Raw genomic sequence first — 20,172 nt, forward strand, 5'->3', positions numbered from 1 at the left:
AAAAGTAAAAAGTATTTGTTTTCCTGATGACATGTACTAGCTTGTCATATATATCATGCCCATGATAAATAGGATGGGAGGGCCTCAAAATAGCACTCAATAAAAGCCAAATGCAAATTAGAAGGCTGGAACTAATGACAAAGTAATTGAGTAACTCATTGAGCAAAGATGTAAACTAAGAGTGACTGGGGTAAATAGAGCTAAATGATAGCTCTAAAATAGTTCTGATGAGTTTCTATTGCGCACACATTTGTTTTTATGTTTAATTCAAGAACAAATATCTCAGAGAACTTGTTGTTACCACTGGAATCTGATAAAGAGGAAATTCGTCAAATCTCCCTCTAGCAATGTTAAGTGCTAACAAGAATAATTAGCAACTACGGATTCTATGTCTTGAGTACTAGGATAAGTATCTTAGATATATTATTATATACAACAGGCTAAGTACTAGTATTTCTACTATCACATTTAGAAATGAGAAAACTAAGGCACTTAGTTTTTGAAATGACACTGTTCTGGTATTTGCATTAATTTTTTGTCAACTAAGGCACTTACTTAGCCTATGAAATGATCCTTTTTTCAAAGAATGGACAGGAAATGGCATGGTGGAGCCTACAGGAACTTTGTCATTACTGTTACATATTCCTAACAACAAATTAATTATTATCTCTTTTTCCATTGGTCTACATAGTAAAAAATCATGTATTTTGCTCACGTGTATTACCTAAAGATTTTCAGTCATGCCATCTGTAAAATATTTAATAGATGAAAAAATATAATGCTTCATTTCTAAAAAAGTTTTTTCCTATCCTTGGCTGTTTGAATCAGTGCTGGACGCCTTTAATAAAGTAAGATGATGAACTAGTTATGATGTTAATGTCAAATGGTAAGTAATAGGGTGTGTTCTCTCTGTGAAACACTGAAATTCAACGTCTGTATCACTAGCGATGACTGATGATATTCTTGGAGGAAACAGCTTCTGTAAAATTGTAAGAATAATTAATGATCACTTTCTATTCTATTTACATGATATTCCATTATTCATGATATTTTCATTATCATCTGCATTTAACCAGATCCATCCAATTTTTGAAATGATACTGTTCTGGTATTTGCATTAATTTTTTGACAAGTATGTATTGCCTTCTATGTGCTACACGCTTTGCTAAGTTCCATCCATAAATATTGTTATAATAAGGTGACACAATGCTTATTTTAATAGATGTATTATAATTCTGGTGAAGGCAGAGATTAAAAAGATATTTTGACAAATACATAGTTGCTTAATAATGATGACAGACTGTCAGGGCAAAGCACAAGGTTTAGAGGTGTTAGGGAGACTAAATCTCATATGAAGTACAGGGGGAGAAAGTAAGGACTGGTTAAAGTTTCTTTAAAAAGAATTTTTTTTGAGAAGAGATCTCATTATGAGGCTCAAACTGGCTTTGAACTTAGGGCGATCCTTCTGCCTCAGTATCCCAAGTGCTGGGATTACAGGTGTAAACACCTCACTCAGCAATGCAGTCATGTAAGCTATTAGTGGGTTTTATTCTGAAAGCAATGAAAATCATTTCCATCAAGAGACTATTAAAATTTCAAAGTCAACAGGCGAGAGAGTCTTACCTAATTGTAGCATTTACTGAAAAAAAATTAAAGGCATGTAAGAAAATTAAGTATGTTTCAAGAAGACCTGGTCATTGATAAACTAATCAGAGTTTGAGAGGTGAAAGAGGAAATTTGAGCAGAGAAAAGTGATTTTGACTTTTGGCATATCAAATCCCATATGACTTTAGAATATCTGTAGGAACCCTTTACCTTTAGTAAATAATCAATGCTCAGGGTCTTGACTAGAGATGCGGAATTGGAAGCCATTTCCAGGACTTCTATGCATAGTTTGCACTCTTGGGTAAGTTCTAGGAGTGGGGAGGGTATTTCAAGTTTTCAAAATTGTGACCTCCATTCATAAGCTGTGTCTCTATAGGGAGTGTTCACTAAAGTATTTTGTAATTTTTGTATTCACACAGATACTATATAAATTCACAAAGATACTATATAAGTTCCTGAGAGAAATTTAAACCTGGAAGTTGTATGAACTCTTCAGGAATAAATATAGAGGAAAATAACTAGGAAGTCTTTGTTAGTGAGTGAGAGAATGCAAGGGTCAGGATAATGGAAAGAATATTTCCTAGTTGGAAATACAATCAGAAAAATAGAAGAGAGTAAAGCAAACACGGAAGAAGATAGCAAGTTGAGAGCAAGTTGTCACACAGTACCAATAAACAAGAAGGTTAAGGATGGAAAACACAGAAATTAGCTAGGAGCATGTTAGAAGATTTAGGGAAAGTTATGAGAAGCCAAATTTATTTCAGTTTTATATTCCTTCATATGTTCCTTTAAAATATTTATACAGATTCCTTTTATGTTCCGTGTATGTGCTGATATGGAAGTTATGTAGCACATGATGAAGACACTCAAAGGGTGCAGCCAGAGTAAAAGAAGACAGGATCAAGACCGGAATCACTCAAGGAAAGCAAAATCTACTTATCTTATTGGATATAAAATGATTGGGATGTTAGGGGAAAACAGTTCTAGCTAAGTAGAACTTTAGAGATTTAAGAAGAAAAAGAAGAAAAGCTTGTTATAGAATTAGAAATATACTGAAGGGGAAACATGAAGAATTTATACTACAGACAATAGATAAATTATCAATTTAGAAGCTTTACAAAGTTATTTTCCAGACTAAAAATTTGTGACCTTCAGTATGACTTAAAGCAAGGACTAACTACTAGATTAAAATTTTGGATTTTATTCCTAGGACAGAGAGCCAAAAAACTGAAGGAAAGAATTTGAATTTTGTTAAAGTCTTTGAATTGTTATCTATTATTTACCTGCTACATTTCACTAAATCACTTTGTCATAAATGAAGAAGTAGTTAATCTGCAAGTACATGAATGGAAAAGATCTTAAAATCAACTTTATAATAAGCTAAACTATACTATGGTTATATTTTCCAGAGTCAAACTTATTTGCTTTTATTATTTAAAATTTTATCCTTGTAATAAACCTAAAAATATTTTATTCACATAGTTAATACTATTGCCATGATGATTGTGCTGTCTTTCAGACAGGGGATCTAACATGGGGTATATGTAAATTTTGACCAGATGTGGTGCTTGCTTTATGACACGTGAAGAGTTAATTGGAATTTTCTTCACGTGTAGGGAAAAGGAAGGAAGAAGCTGTAATCCAGGAAGACAAGAGGAAGTGGCTGTCAGGGAGAGTGTTGCAGTCAGAGCTGAAGAAGAAACCGGAAGTGAAACTTGCTGGCTTCTTTGAATTGGGGAATTGGGCTGCCAGCTGGGGTGAGTTCCTGCATACCATCCCAAGCCCTGGAGAGTTTAAGATCATTGCTCCCAGTGGTGAAGGACCCTCCCCAGCTTGCAGCCACACTAGACTGAGCTCTTCAGGTTTCCAGCCTGCCTGGGCCACGCCCAGTGACCTTCTTTCAATCCCGGGAACTGGGCTGCAGGAGGAGGGAACAGGGCTGCTGGCGGGGATGAGTTCCTGCTCACCATCCTGAGCAGCAGGAGAGTTTAAGATCAGTGTTCTCTGATCTTAATTATGAGCATAATAAGTGGAAACAACAATGATTTGTCGTTTTAAACCAAAAGGATCTTGTTTTTATGGTGTAATGTGTCTTTTTCTTGTTTAAAAACTATTTCTACAGAGCAATCCTCCTAGAACCTACCTTCTCTCTTAGTGATAAACTAAGTTACCCAAGATAAATCTCAGTTCACAAGGTAAATTGACTCTTCCTGAGAGTTCAATGTCCCTATCTCTGCTATCTATATTTTTGTGAAATGTACAATCTACCTGTCTTGTTTTCTACCTACCTCCAGAGTCCCCAACAGCAAAACATTTTATGATAGTTTGAAAATATTTTAGACAAATTCCTATCACCTGAAACTCCACTTCTAAAATGTAGAATGGGAAACCATCTGTCCCACCGCCTACCAAATTTCTTTTTATCTTTAAAATTAAAATGTTTTTCTTTCACCTAGATGAGGTTTGTTTCCAATGTTTCAGCTTGTTTTATATCCTCGTGAATAGGAGGGGAGAGAGTCGTTTCTGTTCCCTTTCCTAGCCTAGGTTTAAGGAACGCTTTCCTCCTTCAGGCTTTACATTTCTAAGTTAGCTCTTAACAGTAAGAACTGCAGGCTTGATCTTGGTGCCTGACATGTCCTATCCAGAGAAGGTGAAAATAACATGGAGATAGGGATAAAGAGTGCACAATACATTTCCCTCATATTTTCCACACTTAGCATATTCATGTCATGATTTTTTAAATGTTGTTAGAACTGGTACTCACACTAACACATTTCTGGATTGCATTCAGGAGATATGGAGTGCAGTTGCCTTCAGGTTTTGTGATTCCAGAGGGGCTATATGTCTGCAAGTTGACAGCAAAACCTAAAGAAAGCCTCTTTCTCATACCCTTTCCATTTTAGCTTGAGCTGAGCAGCCCTACAGGGACTGTGAAAGCAGTAAGCAGAAAAGAAACAGGGTAAGGTTATGGGTCACAGGTGGCGAATGGAAGAGTTACATCAGTGCAGTGTGCAGTTTAATAGTTTTCACTGACGGCAATGGCAGCACTGAGGGTTTTTTTTTTTTTTTGTTAATCAAAGGTAAAGCCATTTTTTTTCCTAAGGAAAAGTAAAAATCTTCAGGACGTGTTCATCTTTTCTTTATGATTTCAGGGTGTTTTTGTTTTTCCTGGGAAAATATAGTATATAAACGAAATAGTTGATGCAGCTCTGATTGGTTGAAATGCAATGGTAGTGACTCAAGAACATTTTGAGGTTTCCATTTGGCCAAGTGGTGACTGTAATAGCCACGGAAGCCCAGGGCTCAGGGTTTAACTTTTTCATTCAGATTCTAGAAAGCACTTGTGTAATACATAGACTTTTAATTTGTCTACGTTAAGGAAGAAAAAAGAAAAGAATTTATTTTCAAAATGCAACTTTTTTGTTTTGTTGTTTTGTTTTGCCTTGCTTTAATATTGCCAGCGAAAGGGTCTCCGTGGGACATTCTGATTTCTCAGGTGTTTGGGGTTCAGAGCTTCTCAAAGCTAAACTGGAAAGTGACACGATCTAGCAGCTGTGTAAGCCTTTCAGGAAAGGTTTGCTTTTTTGTTGTTGTTGTTGTTGTTGTTTATAATGAAATCTCACCTAGAATTCTAGACTAAAACAAAAAACAATTAGAACTATTTTGTTACAGAGGGAGAAGTGATTCAAAGTCAAACGCTGAAGATCCCCTTGTTCCAATTTAACAATACACAGGTAACTGAAAACTTCAGAAGTGATCACTGAAACTCCACTTCTAAAATGTAGAATGGGAATATTACTGAATCTGAATGGGAATACTGAATCTGAATATTTCCTTCGTTGCTTCGTAACTGTGTGACCTTGTATAAGTTGTTAGTCCACAGAAGCACTGTTTTTCTTATTAAGTTATAAACTCTGCAAAGCTATTGTGAGAGCTGCAAGTGCATTAGATAGTAGATGTTTAGCAAAAGATTATCTTTATTTTTCCCTTTTTGAAGAAACCCAATATAATAGTCTCAGTCCTTATGGCAATGATTAAAAGTAATTTTCCCATTATTCTTCAAATATTTATAGATTGCTTTATACTTTGTTTTGGTTGTTTTTGCTAAAATCAGTCTTGATTTTGTGCCTTTTTTCTCTTTTTCCTATTCACTTAACATGTGAAAAAATATATAAGGTATTTTCTCCTTTATTTTATACTTGTCAAATTCTCATTAATGATTATAAATAAAATAATCAATTCAAATAACTATACCACAGCTCTGGAAGTATACCATTGTGTATTATTTAGCTTGCTATTTCATTAAACAAACAGTAGTTAATATATCTTCTGTAATTTTCTAGTATATATTTTGATGACTTTCCTCATTACAAATGGTTTGCTTAGAACTTTTTTTTATATGTATACCACTTTTGTAAGATTTCAGAATTGAATATTGCTATGTCATGCTTTCACATATCTTGATATGCAAAAAAGGTTCAGTGAAAACAGGAAATTATACTTAAAAATACTAATTTTGCACATAAAACTAGCCCAATAAGGAGTGAGATCAACATTCAAAGCCATTTGTCATTTCTATTCCATACTGTGTATTAAAATATTATGCTACTTTTTTTTGTCTTTCTTTTTTTAAATTTTTTTTTTATTTTAAAGAGATTAAGATAAAAGGGCATAACAAACCAAATCAGAACAGAGCAATTTAAGCAACACAGTATTTCACTACAAGGCAACACAATATATCAGTAGCTACCATAATGTCTCTTTCTTTGAAATAGGTGAATATACCTTCATACGCAATAGTATCAAACATAACAAAATAGTACAAAATCATTAAAGAGAATGAAAGTACTATAGGGCATTCAGAACCAAATAACAGAAAATGAAAAATGGTTACTATATTATCTCACTGTCCATAAAATATTTGTTTATACTATTACACATAATAAAATCCAATAAGATACAACATGATAGAACCAATGGAAACAGAAGAAGAACAGCATGGTAGGACTTCAAAACAAGATGATATTAAATCAGCACTGGATATTATAATGTCTTGTTTTCTTCAAAATAGCTGTTTATACCATCACAGATAATAAAATTAAACAACCCAGGATAAAGCCATTCCAACAAATGAATAGGAACATTATAAAGCTCCAAGGCAGGGTAATGGGGAATCATGATTACCACAAACTCTTATATAGTCTTACCATTCCTTATGCTAGGGAGACTCTACAGTATTTATACATGTGAGTTTGATTTATTTCACTTATAAGTACCGTCTCAAGCTGCGCCCATTTATTTATAAATATCTCAATGTGATCCGTATTTATAGCTGAGTAGTACTCCATTGTATAAAAATACCACAACTTTTTTTATCCATTCCTCAGTTGATGGACACTTAGGTTGTTTCCAAGATCTGGCTATTGCAAATTGTGCTGCTATAAACATTGGTGCACATATATCACTGTGGTATGATGCTTCAGTTCTTCTGGGAATATGCCTACAAGCAGAATAGCTGAATCCAATGGGACATCCAATCTCAGGTTTTTAAGGAATCTCCAGTCTGACTTCCACAATGGTTGCACCAGTCTACACTCCCACCAACAGTGCAGGAGAGTTGCTTTTTCCCCACAGCCTCTCCAGCATTTGTTGTTGTTGGTTTTCTTGATCCTGGCCATTCTTTCAGGAGTGAGATGGAATCTCAGTGTGGTTTTAATTTTCATTTCTCTAATGAGTAATAATGACGAGCATTTTCTCATGTATCTATTTGCCATTTGTATTTCTTCATCTGAGAAGTGTATATTCATCTCAGATGCCCATTTTTATATTGGATCTTTGAATTTTGAGGGTCTCATTTTTTAAAATTCTTTATATGTTTTAGACAGAAGTCCTTTGTCTGAGGGGCAGTTCACTAAGATTTTTTCCCATTTTGTGGGTTTTCTTTTCACTATGCTGGAGATTTCTTTTGACATGCAGAAACATTTTTAATAAGCGTGATCCCAGTTATTGATTCTGGGAAGTATTTCCCGTGCAGTTTGAGTACTGTTCATGAATTCTCTACCTACCCCTATGTTTTCAAGGTTTTTACCCAATTTGTCTTCCAACAGATTTAGTGTTTCTGTTTTAATATTCAGATCTTTGATCCATTTAGATTTTAATTTAGTGCATGGTGATAGGCATGGGTCTAGTTTTAGTTTTTGGCATATGGAGAGCCAGTTTTTCCAGCACCATTTATTAAAAAGATTGCCATTCTTCCAGTAAACATGTTTGGCCCATTTATCAAAGATAAGGTGGTTGAATGTGTTTGTAGTTGTGGTTGTATCTTCCAATCTATTCCATTGATCTTTGGCTCTGTTTTTATTCCAGTACCATGTTGATTTTATTACAGTTGCTTTGTAGTATAACTTCAAGTCAGGGACTGTGATGCCTCCTGCCTTACCGTTGCTGTTTAGAATTGCCTTTGCTATTCTAGGTCTCTTCTCGTTCCAGATGAATTCTAGGAGTGATTTCTCTAGATCTATGAGGTATGTTGATGGTATTTTTATTGGGGTTGCACTGAATCTGTATAACAGTTTTGGGACAATGTCCATTTTCACAATTTTTATTCTTCCTATCCATGAGCAAGGGATGTCTTCCCATTTTCTCAGATCCTCTTTGATTTCTTTTTCAGAGTATTATGATTTTCCCTGTATAGATCTTTCACTTCTTTCATGAGACTAATTCCTAAATATTTCATTTTTTTTGGTTGCTAGTTGTATTTTCGTTTGCTTGTAGGTATTGTTTAATTTCTTCTTGAATTTCCCCTGTGACCCACTGATTACTTAGGAGTGTGTTATTCAGTTTCCATGTGTTTGTGGATTTTTTGCAGTATCTTTTATTATTAATTTCTAATTTCATAATGCTATGATCTGATAACATGCAAGGGAAAATTTCAACTCTTTGCATTTATTTAAATATGTTCTGTGAGCTAATATATGGTCTATTTTAGAGAATAACCCATGTATTGCTGAGAAGAATGTGTATTCTGATGTTGTTGGATGGAACACTGTGTCTATGTCTATCGAGTTTATTTGTTCATAAGTGTGATTCAGTGCTGTTATTTCTTTGCTGATTTTCTGTCTGGTTGATTTGTCCCTTGGAGTCAATGGTGTGTTAAGGTGTCCTGTTATAATTGTGTTACTGATAATTTGGTTTTTCATTTCTGTTAATACTTGTTTTATATAACTGGGTGCTGTGGAATTTGGTGCATATATATTTATGATAGTTCTCTCTTCATCTTGAAGTTTTCCCCTAACCAATATGTAATGACCTTCTTTATGTCTTCTGATCATTATTGGTTTAAAGTAATTGTCTGAAAACAGAATGGCCACTGTCACTTTTTATTTTTTTTTTGTTCCTGTTGCATGAAGTATTGTTTTCCATCCTTTGACTTTCAGTCTGTGAGTATCCTTTTGGGTTAGATGGGTTTCTTGTAGACAGCATATGGTTGGATTTTGTTTCTTGATCTGTTCTGCCAATCTGTTTCTTTTAATTGGTGCAGTGTGCAGTGAGACCATTTACATTAATAGTTATAACTGTTATATGTTGGTTTATTACTGAAATATTATCGTTCTGCTGTTACATCTTTATCTCTCTATTCTGTTTAATTTTCTGCCTTGCTTAGTGGTTTTTTCCTATGTGTAACTAAACTTTCTTTCAGGATTCTTTGCAAGGTTGTCTTGGTGACCATGAAGTTCTTCAGCTGTTCTTTGTCATGGAAGTATCTTATTTCTCCATCCATTTTGAAGAATAGTTTTGCAGGGCACATCAGTCTAGGCTGGAAATCATTTTCCTTTAGGATCTGAAATACTACACTCCATGCTTTTCTTGACTTCATTGTTTATGTTGAGAAGTCTGCTGTGATTCTGATAGGTTTTCCTTTATAAATGATCTGTCTTTTCTCTCTGACAGCTTTTAATATTCTCTTCTTATGTTGGATTTCTGGGATGGTGATTATTATATGTGTGGGTGTAATTTTATTTTGGTTATGAGTATTTGGAGTTCTGTATGCTTCACTGATCCTGATGTTGGTTTCTGATCTCATGTTTAGGAACTTTTCAACTATTACTTCTAAAAATAGCTCAAGCCCAGGCTCTGGAACGGATGGTGCCTGCTTGCTTGATTAGAATTGCAGAGTCTACCAAGCTCAGCTGGGAGCATGGAGGCTGTTGCAGGCCTGCTCAGGACCTGCTGTGCTGGTCCAGTGTACCCGGAAGCCACAAAGTTCCTGTCCGGGGCTGAGTGAGGGTCCCAAACTAGCTAGACTCGGGGGAAAGTATGTGGGGCACTTACACCCGGCTGCCCAGCCTCTGGAATTGTTGGAGCTCACTTGCTTGCTTAGAACTCCAGAGTCCGCCAAGTATGGCTGGGAATGGGGAGGCTATTGCAGGCCCCTTCAGGCCACTTAATTACATTTTCAATGTCATTAATAGAAATTGGGTTATTCGGAAATTTTATATCTTCTTGACCCAGCTTTAGCAGTTCATATGATTCTAGGAATCTGTCCATTTCTTCTGTGTTATCGAGCCTATGAGAGTAGAGGTTTTTGAAATAAGTGTTGATGATCTTCTGCATTTCCATAAAATCTGTAGTGATTTCACCTTTTTTCATTATTTATTGCATGAATTTGAGCTTTTTCTTTCCTTTTTTAAAAATAACGTTGCCTAGGGGCTTATCAATTTTATTTATTCTTTCATAGAACCAACTCTTTGATTCAATGATTCTTTGGATTGTTTTCTTAGTCTCTATTGTATTAATGTCTGCTCTGATTTTTATACTTTGCTTCTTTCTTTTGGATTTGGGCTTGACTTGCTCTTCTTTTTCTAGATGTTTGTGGTGTAACATCATCTTATTTTTGTTTGTTCTACTTTCTTGATGTGGGAACTCAGTGCAATATATTTTCCTCTGAGGACTGCTTTCATTGCATCCCACAGATTCTGGGAAGTTGTATTTGTATTTTTGTTTGCTTGTAGGTATTGTTTAATTTCTTCTTGAATTTCCCCTGTGACCCACTGATTGCTCAAGGGTGCATTATTCATTTCCATGTATTTGTGGGGTTTTACAGTTTGTTTTATCATTAATTTCTAGTTTTATGACTCTATAATCTGATAACATGCATGGGACTATTTAAACTCTTTTGCATTTATTTAAATATGTCCTGTGAGCTAATATATGGTCTATTTTAGAGAATGTCCCATGTACTGCTGAGACGAATGTGTATTCTGATGTACTTGGATGGAACACTGTGTATATGTCTATCAAGTCCATTTGTTCACAAGTGTGATTCAGTTCTGTTATTTTTTTGCTGATTTTCTGTCTGGTTGATCTGTTCCTTGGTGTCATTGGTGTGTTAAGGTGTCCTGTTATAATTGTGTTACTGATAATATGGTTTTTCATTTCAGTTAATACTTGCTTTGTATAACTTGGTGTTCTGGAATTTCGTGCATATATGTTTAAGATTTTTATCTCTTCCTCTTGAAGTTTTCCAGCATGAAGTAACCTTCTTTGTCTCTTAGGATCATTCTTAGTCTGAAGTTTGCATTGTTTGCCAACAGAAATGCTACCTCTGATTTTTTTTTTTTGGTTCCTGTTGCATGAAGTACTGTTTTCCATCCTTTGACTTTCAGTCTGTGAGTTTGCTTTTGGGTCAGATGGGTTTCTTGTACACAGCGTATGGTTGGATATTGTTTCTGTGGTGCTATAGTGCTGCCATACTGTATGTGCAATCACCCTGGTAACCTGTTTGCTTTGTTAACCTTTGTTCCCTTTGAAAGGACAATCATTCCTGGAGTCAGTCAACCTTGAGTTACCTATATTCCTCTTGCTATGTTCCCCTTTTGTGAAAGATAGTTGATCCTGAAATTAGTAGACAAAGGGCGTAAATTCTTGTAAAGAAGGAAATGGCTGACCACCCACTGTGAAATTTCTCTGCCCTCAAGCAGAGGTGAGCAAAGGTCTTCCCCATTCCTGTTCCTCCTATTTTGTGTTTTTTTTTTCTCTCTATAAAAGTCTGTCCAAATTTTAAGCCAGTTATACAGCTTTGCAAACTCCAACTGCACTGTGTCACTGGTGCCAGCTTAAATAAAAGTGGTCCTTTTTCTTTTAAAAAACATATTGCCCCATTTTTTAGACAACATCTTGGGGTTTTATTTTTGGGGTACAACAGTTTCTTGATCCATTCTGCCAGTCTGTTTCTTTTAATTGGTGAATTGAAACCATTCACACTAATGGTTATAACTGCTATATGTTGGTTTATTGTTGACATGTTATGTTTCTGCTGTTGCATCTTTACCTCTCCATTCTGTTTAATTTTCTGCCTTGCTTAGTGGGTTTTTTTCCTATGTGTAACTAAACTGTCTTTCAGTATTCTTTGCAAGGTTGTCTTGGTGATCATGAAGTTCTTCAGCTGTTCTTTGTCATGGAAGTATCTTATTTCTCCATCCATTTTCAAGAATAGTATTGTAGGATACATCAGTCTAGGCTGGAAATCATTTTCCTTTAGGATCTGAAATACTACACTCCATGCTTTTCTTGACTTTATTGTTTATGTTGAGAAGTCTGCTGTGATTCTGATAAGTTTTCCTTTGTAGGTGATTTGTCTTTTCTCTCTGACAGCTTTTAATATTTTATTCTTATATTGGATTTCTGGGACAGTAATTATTGTATGTCTGGGTTTTTTTTTATTCTGTTTATGGCTATTTGAGTTCTATATGCTTCACTAATCCTAATGTCAGTTTTCATTCTCATGTTTGGGAAATTTTCAACTGTAATAGTTCTAAAAATAGCCTCTTGATTCCATTTGTGTTGTCCCCTTCTTTTACATTTATCCCTATCAGTCTTATGGTTTTTCTTTGAATCATCTTTCAGCTGTTGAATTATTATTTCCCAATTCCTTGTTATTTTAAAGAGATCTTTCCTTTTCTGTTCATTGGCTTCAATCTTGTCTTTGAGGTCTGAGATTCTATCTTCACTTTCATTGAGATGGTTTTGACAACCTTCAGTGGAAGTTTTGGTTTCCTGTATATCTCTTTGAATCTGCTTCATGTATTCTGTTTGTTTCTTATATTGTTTATCCAGGGATTCTATCTTTTTGTGTTGCCCCTCTAATTTTTTAATTGTGTCTTCTTTAGATGTGTTCAGCATCCCTTTCATTACTTTTATCATTTCTTCTTTTATCTGGGAGATTATTTCTAGTTTGAATTCCTTTAAAGCTTCCCAGAGTTGTTTCTTTATTTGAGTCGCTATTATTTCAGGTATTTCAGGTGTATGGCATATATTTTCTTCTATGTACATGACTCCTTGGCTTTCTTGGAATGGGCTGGAGGTTTGAGATTTCATTTTGTTCTTTCATTTTGTCATTTTCCTATATTTCTCTGTTTCAAGTGTTGTTCCAAGTGTTGTTTCCCTGGGTGTGTTGGAAATCATTTCCTGTGCCTTGGGCTTCTGGAACTGAATGGAGGTTGCTGAGCCTGGTCCAGTCAGGCACACAGGATTTTCTGTGCCACTTGCAGTGTTCCAGGAAGTGGAGCAGGCACCTAACCACTGTGGATGAAGGTCCAAAGTTCTTCCTGGGCTAGGACCAATGTGCTGGAACTCATTTCATGTGCTGTCAACTCTCCTGATTGAAGAATGTGGCTGAGTGTAATCTAGTTGGGCTGCAAACCCTCCCACACCCAGTTTAGTGTGGCTGCAAGCTTGGCGGGTCCTTGACTGCTGGGAAGGATGATCTTAAACTCTCAAGGGGCTTGGGATGGTGTACAGGAACTCACCTCTTCTGGCAGCAGTGCAGTTCCTTCCAGAGCTCATCTGTTAAACTTTGCACAGTTTGATGGTCTTCTATTGTCTTTTCTATACAGGCTGTATCTCGTAGAGGTCACAGAAATCAGTCCATCCAGCTAGTGTACAATATGCTAGGGGCAAGTGATATTGAGATATTTGTAAATAAATGGATGTAGCTTGAGACCATACTCATAAGTGAAATAAATCAAACGCACATGTATAAATATTGTATAGTGTCCCTAGTGTAAGAATTGGTAAGAGTACATAAAAGTTTATGGTAATCATGATTCTCCATTACATTGCTTTGAAGCCTTATAATGTTTCTATTCATTAATTGGAATGGTTTTATCTTGTGTTGTCTAATATTATTATCTTTGATGGTATCAATAGCTGTTTTCAAGAAAACTAGACATTATAATAGCCAGTGTTGATTTAATATCATCTTGTTTTGAAGTTCTATCATGCTTTGTTTTTCTGTTTCCATTGGTTCTATCATGTGGTATCTTATTAGATTTTATCATGTGTGGTAGTATAAACAAATTTTTTATGGACAATGGATAATATCGTAACCATTGTTTGTTTTCTGTTATTTGGTTCTGATATAGTGGGTTGTCTTGTGGTGAAATACTATGTTGCTTAATTTGCTCTGTTCTGAAAAAAAAAAAGAAACTTTCTGATAAGAAAACCACATAGCTAATACTATTATTAGTGGCTCCACATATTCTCAAATGACATGAAATAATACATAAAATAGCATGCTTTATTATGACTTCAAAATATGTATGTATGACTAATAAAGATATACACAATGTTACACAACAAACTAGAAGCTATTCCTCAGAGAAATTTCAACTAATTTACATAAGTGAAGGCTCATACCATTTACATGGGCAAGACCACTCAATACTTTTAAGATTTAAGTTCTTCAAAATTAATATATAGATTCAGTGCAATAGTATTTAAAATAGCAACAATTTTTTTTTTTTTTTTTTGTGATACTCGGGATCCGACTTACAGTCTTGCACTTGCCAGGCAGGTGCTTATGCCATTGAGTTAAATGCCTGGCCCAGCAACAAGTTTTTGTTGGGGGCATCAGGTGGGAAAGATAATTCTAAAATTTGTCTTGAAGTAAGAAAAAGCTAAAATAAAAAATATCTTGTAAAATAACAAGATCAAAAGGTTTGCATAGTTAATTTCAAGACTTAACCATAGGACAATAGTAACTAAGATGATTTTAGTATAAGAGGAGAAAAAAAAAAACATCAATAAAACCAACTAGAGTTCAGAAATAGATCTAGATGGATGTCCACATTTCCTGGCATCATTTGTTGGAAAGTCTTTCTTAAAACATTTTAAAAGCTGGTTGCCATCATTAAAAAGTCTGATGATTTCATATAGAAATTTGGTCCTTCATTTTTCCTTGGAAAAAATTAAAAGAATCAGAAATGCTGGATGAATATTGCCTTGTTGTTATAGTAAGCCAGTATCAATAGTGCTGGCTTGGTGTCACTGGGTCTTGTGTTTCACGGTTTCCTCACTTTTTGTTGAATTTTGTTACCAGTCTATGTTTCTTCCTGGCTTCCATGGGCATTTGGGGTTAGGTTGACACCTTTCTAATTTAGTGTGTGTAAAAGCTGCCAGAGTATAAGAAACTTACGATTGTCACCCCAAGAAACTGATTCTGTGAGCCAAATTGCCAATGTCCCTGAGGCAATGTTACAGATGATGTCTGTGTGGAAACGGGGGCTGTACCTCAACAAGCACTGACCTAGGCTACTACACTTAAGAATAATCTTAGTATCTTGAACGTTAAAACACTAACTTTCAGTCTACAAGTTACCAGCAATTTTAGTAAATTAGAAGACATGTTTCCCTACCTAAGGCATGTCATTATATCAAGGATTCTTCACTTGGAATGTCACTAACAGAACTTCATATTTTGTATGTAGGCTTGTAGCAGAAACTGTTGGATTTTGCTTGAGATAAACAAAGTGCAAACTAAAAGTAATCCCACATTTTTGTCTTCTGTTTCAGCTACAAGTACCCATCTGACACATTCTGCCAAGACACCGTAGGCAGAGGTGACTGAGTGAGGTATCTAAGAAAGCCTTATAAAAGGAGTTTGTTCAAATGGTAAAAACTTTGTATGCTTATCTTTCCTCTTTCTGTCTGGAGTATAGACTCAGTGTCAGAAGTGGAGCATCTTGCTTGCTAAAGATGGTTAAGTGGAAAAAAGGTAAAGACCACAGATGCTCTTGTGCTGGCAAAGAGGTATGACCAGTTTTTAATGCCTACCTCTGTAAGAACAAAATTTTGTATCTGGTCAACTTCTTGGCATGGTTTTCTTTTTTCTTTTTTATATTTCCACAGTGAAATTAGATCTCAATTAATGTTAGTGAATACACTTTTATACAAACATTTTATATTCCATCATTTCTTCTATAAAGTGCCAAATTTTACACTAACACATTTTCCCTATCAGGAGTGTGTTTTATTTTTAAAGATTTCCATTAGAAATTTCCATTTCCTTTAGAAAGACAGACTCATTTTGTAGACTCCATTAAGATACATTGGGATGCAAAAAACTGACTATATATATCATAGCTTGTATTTTCTGAAGAAAGTTTTATATTTTTACTTTTTTTGAAAGTTTTATTAATCAATTTAATTTATCTGAGACTTCAAAATACATGTGTTTTCAATACCCAAAATACTCAAATAGACCTGGATGGTTCTTCACAGAATGATAAGATGTATTAATGATTTACTGCATTTATGTCATGTTTTGTGTTTTTCAAAATATTTTCAAACAGATAAAACATGGGCCCACTCTTTGAATACTGATACTCAGAAACATACTGTGGCACTTAATAGCATTTGTCATTCAAAATATCATTTGAATTCATTTAAAGTTTTTTTTTCTTAAATTCATTAATCAATATATTCTACTAGAGCAAAAAAGTATTATGTAGTGTAAAGATTACAGGGGTGATATAAATTATGTATTGTCTAGACTGCTGGCTTTCTGTAAAGTTTGTTTCCAACCAATTATGCCTTAAATCAAAGGATCAAGAGTCAAGAAAAGAAATCAGTGCAAGGTTGATTATTGCAGGGGCCTGGGAAGTGGTGGGAGAATTGGAAGCAGCTTCTCTCAGGAAAACACAGAAATCGCAATTTGAGTGAATGCAAACAGGAAAGAGGGAGAGGATGTTTGTGAGGAAGACAGCAAATCTGCCTCAGGAACCTTGATGAAGATGGGACATAATACATAAAGTTCTTTCAGTACCAGTTGGGATACATGCTTTTGTTTTTTCCTATTACTACTGCACAGTGTCTGAAGGGCTATTTCACCCTCTGAGCAAAAGCAGATCGCCTTAAGCTGTGGTTATCGGAGGGGGTTCTTCAGCATGAAGAGCCCTGTTCTGGCCCTGCTGATGAGTTTATTCTTTCACAGGTGCTGCCTCTTTGGCCACACATGTGTTTAACATGGCTAGAAGGTTCTTGAGGGATGGTTAGTCCAGTTTTCCAACTGTTCAGTACATTAGAAGACATTTTGTGAGAAAAGGAGGATATGTCACTAAGCAAGTTTGCTATCAGCACTAAATGGGCTTTTTAGTGCAAGATTTATAATAGTTTTCAATATCCTTAATGTGCATCATGAATTTCCAATATAAGAAAAATAGCATATAGGGATTTTAAAAATTACTTGGTCATGGATGCCATTTTTCTAAAAATTTTTCATGGAAGTGGTACATTACAGGGCACACATGAGATTGATAATCTGGTGGAATTCATTTAATACATTCTTTATTCAACATTTAAGTCATTTTGACTTTTTCTGCCATAATGTGGAAATTTTATTTTAATACCCAGGCTGTGCATTTTTCTCAAGGTAGATTTAAACTTCTTGGGGATGGGAGGTAAGACCCTGAACAGTGATGTGAACAGGAAACTAAAGAACAATTATGTGAAAATAGGTAGACTGTTCTGCATAACAAAATAAGGCAGACCTCTTTCATATCTTGAGAGATAGTGAGAATTTGGGGAAAAAAAAGTAGTGAGATGATATGAAGAGATAAATCAGATGAAGGGATGGGTTTTTTAAAAATAAGATAACCAGTTTATGGCTTTAAAAAATTTCTTTTAAAAAGCAAAACAGAAATAAAACATAGAAATGATATAGAATTTCAAAAAAGGAGGGAATCAACACTAGTAAAAATACTGTACATCATTATCTCGAAACTAGTCATTCGGGTTACAAAGTTTAGACACAAAAGTGATCAATCAAACAATAGCAACACAAATTGCTTTTTGAGAACTAAGAGAGATTAGTGGTATAGTTATCTGTCCAGCATACATATACGTACGTAGATTTATCTATGTTCACTAACATACATGTAATCTTTTCCTTTCTTCCTTTTTCCATTTCCACTATACTAGTAGTTCTGTCATTTTGAGCACTTTCTTTCCCTTGTAGTGAAGGGTTTTAATATTTTCCCAGGTGTATGAACTGAAGCAGGTTACCTAACATGTAGTGTAAAGTTGCTTTTCTTGCTGTAATTCAGCCTTTCTCTATCATTCTCAAAACTTCAGGACAATCATTTTTACAAATGTGGTGTTTCAGAGTGATGTGATAGAAATCACTGAAAACTCTGGATTCCATATGTGGAGATCAAAGCAGTGAGGACTGGCAAGAGTGTACTTAAAAGTAGGAGTTGCTCATCGAGAAAACTACAAGAATATAAGGATCCTGAAATTTCATAGGTAAGAAATGAGATTTGTTTGTTTGTTTGTTTGTATTTTTGGTACTGGGAATCAAACTGATGACTTTGTGCTTGTCAGGCATGCACTTATGCCACTGAGCTAAATCCCCAGAAATCCCCTAAGAAATTGAGATTTAAAGCCAATTTTATCAGGAACTCAATGACCAGATGGAACTTATAAGACATCAAGATATAATCCATGTGCATTAGGAGCAGCATCAAATATCAGCTGACATCTGGGGATATTACACATTGATTACTATCATCTTGATGGCCAGAAGTAAGATGCATAAACTTTAAGTTAGGAGAAAAAAGATCTAAATGAGCTAGGTTAGCCAGCAGGCATCAAAACATTTCTTCTTCTCTTTCTCCTCCTCCTCTTCCTCCTCCTCCTTCTCCTTCTGCTTCTCCTCCTCCTCTTCCTCTTCCTCCTTCTCCTTCTTGTTCTGTGCGAGATCTCATTTCTAAGCCTATCTTGCAATTAGGTGTGACCACATTACTGAGTTTTTGCTCAAGGAACATAATCAAAGGTGATACGAGCCACCTCTTGACTGTGTTGAGGAAAAGCTTTCTTATGCAAGTCTGATTTTCTTTCTCCTTTGACTGATGTCCTAGCCAAGTGCTATGACAATGAACATTGCTTGTAGAACATGGGAAAACCACAAAGAAAAACCCAGATCATCCAAGTCACACTTAGAGGAAGTTTGAAAAATCAAGACCGACTTATGAGATTGATTTCCGGCTAATGTTTATTGATTTAATGCTTTTAATCTCCAATTTCAATCTTTTATGTTATTTGAGTCTTTTAAACCTTCTTCCACTGCCTCTAAACATTGAGGCCTTGTAAATAGAAGACAACTGACGGACATGACAAAAGGTTTTTCATGCATCTTGGTTCCAGTGTGTGTTTACTCTGCAGGCTTCGTCAGCTTCTGGTTCCTGCAGTATATAGCAGTGAACAGTACTTGCTGCTTTCCTGGTCATTTTGTAACAATTGTCTTTGGAGAAACATTTCCCTATGGGGAATCATCCATGGAAGCCTAGAGGGCACAATTCTGTGAAGTTTTGCTGACTGTCTTTACTTTTCTTATCGCTGAGACATAATACTCAACACCAACAATTTAAAGAAGTTTATTTGGCCCACGGTCATGGTACATGGTTAAACATTTCCAAGAGAAAAATGATGTGATGAAAAAGTCCAGTAGAGAAAACCTGCTCACATAGTGGCTGTCAAGAAGCAGAGAGAGAGAATAGGAAAGAGCAGGGGAGAGGGGCACACCCTTCCAGGGCCATCTCCTAGTGACTCACAACTTCTGATCAGGTCACACCTTCTAGCAGCAGCATGTTCTACTAAATCACCCCCATAATTTAGTCATTCTGTTGATGACCATTGATGTCCTGCATCTAGACGTACCCCTAAAGTCTCATGCAGTCACAGATGGAAAGTTTTGAAAGTGGCTAGATTAGGGTGTGTGAATGTGGATTAAGGGTATGATGCTGGGATTGAGAGGGTGGATAATGAAATCCCCGTCCTGGGTATTGATGGCATAAATCAATAGGCTTCTAGCCTGGATGCAACACAAAGAGTCAGAAATAAGGCAGCCTTGCTGCTGCTGCTGCTGCTGCTGTGTGCTGCTTGCTGCCTTCTTCTTCCCATGCCATGAATTGTTTTTCCTCAGTGATGCCCCTCTGCCATGCCTCTCTGGCTTGGAGCCAGCAAACTATACATGGGAAAACCTCTACAAATTGTGAGCTGAAATAAACCTTTCCTTCTTTAGTACTGGATGTCAGGTAATTTGTCTCAGCAATGAGAAAAATAACTAAAGTATGTTTCAAAAGCCTCACCTCTTAGCTCATAAGTTTTAGATCATTCTGTTTTTATTAGTATATGTTTGCAGTGCACAAGAAACAGATGCATCATAGGAGACTTATACAGGTATAGTATACATTAGAATTCTTTTTTCATCTCTTTCCCCTCCCACCCTCC

This window comes from Cavia porcellus, unplaced genomic scaffold, assembly GCF_034190915.1.
Source record: "Cavia porcellus strain 051 isolate PalLab524CR breed Dunkin Hartley unplaced genomic scaffold, mCavPor4.1 scaffold_5, whole genome shotgun sequence".
NCBI lineage: Eukaryota > Metazoa > Chordata > Mammalia > Rodentia > Caviidae > Cavia > Cavia porcellus.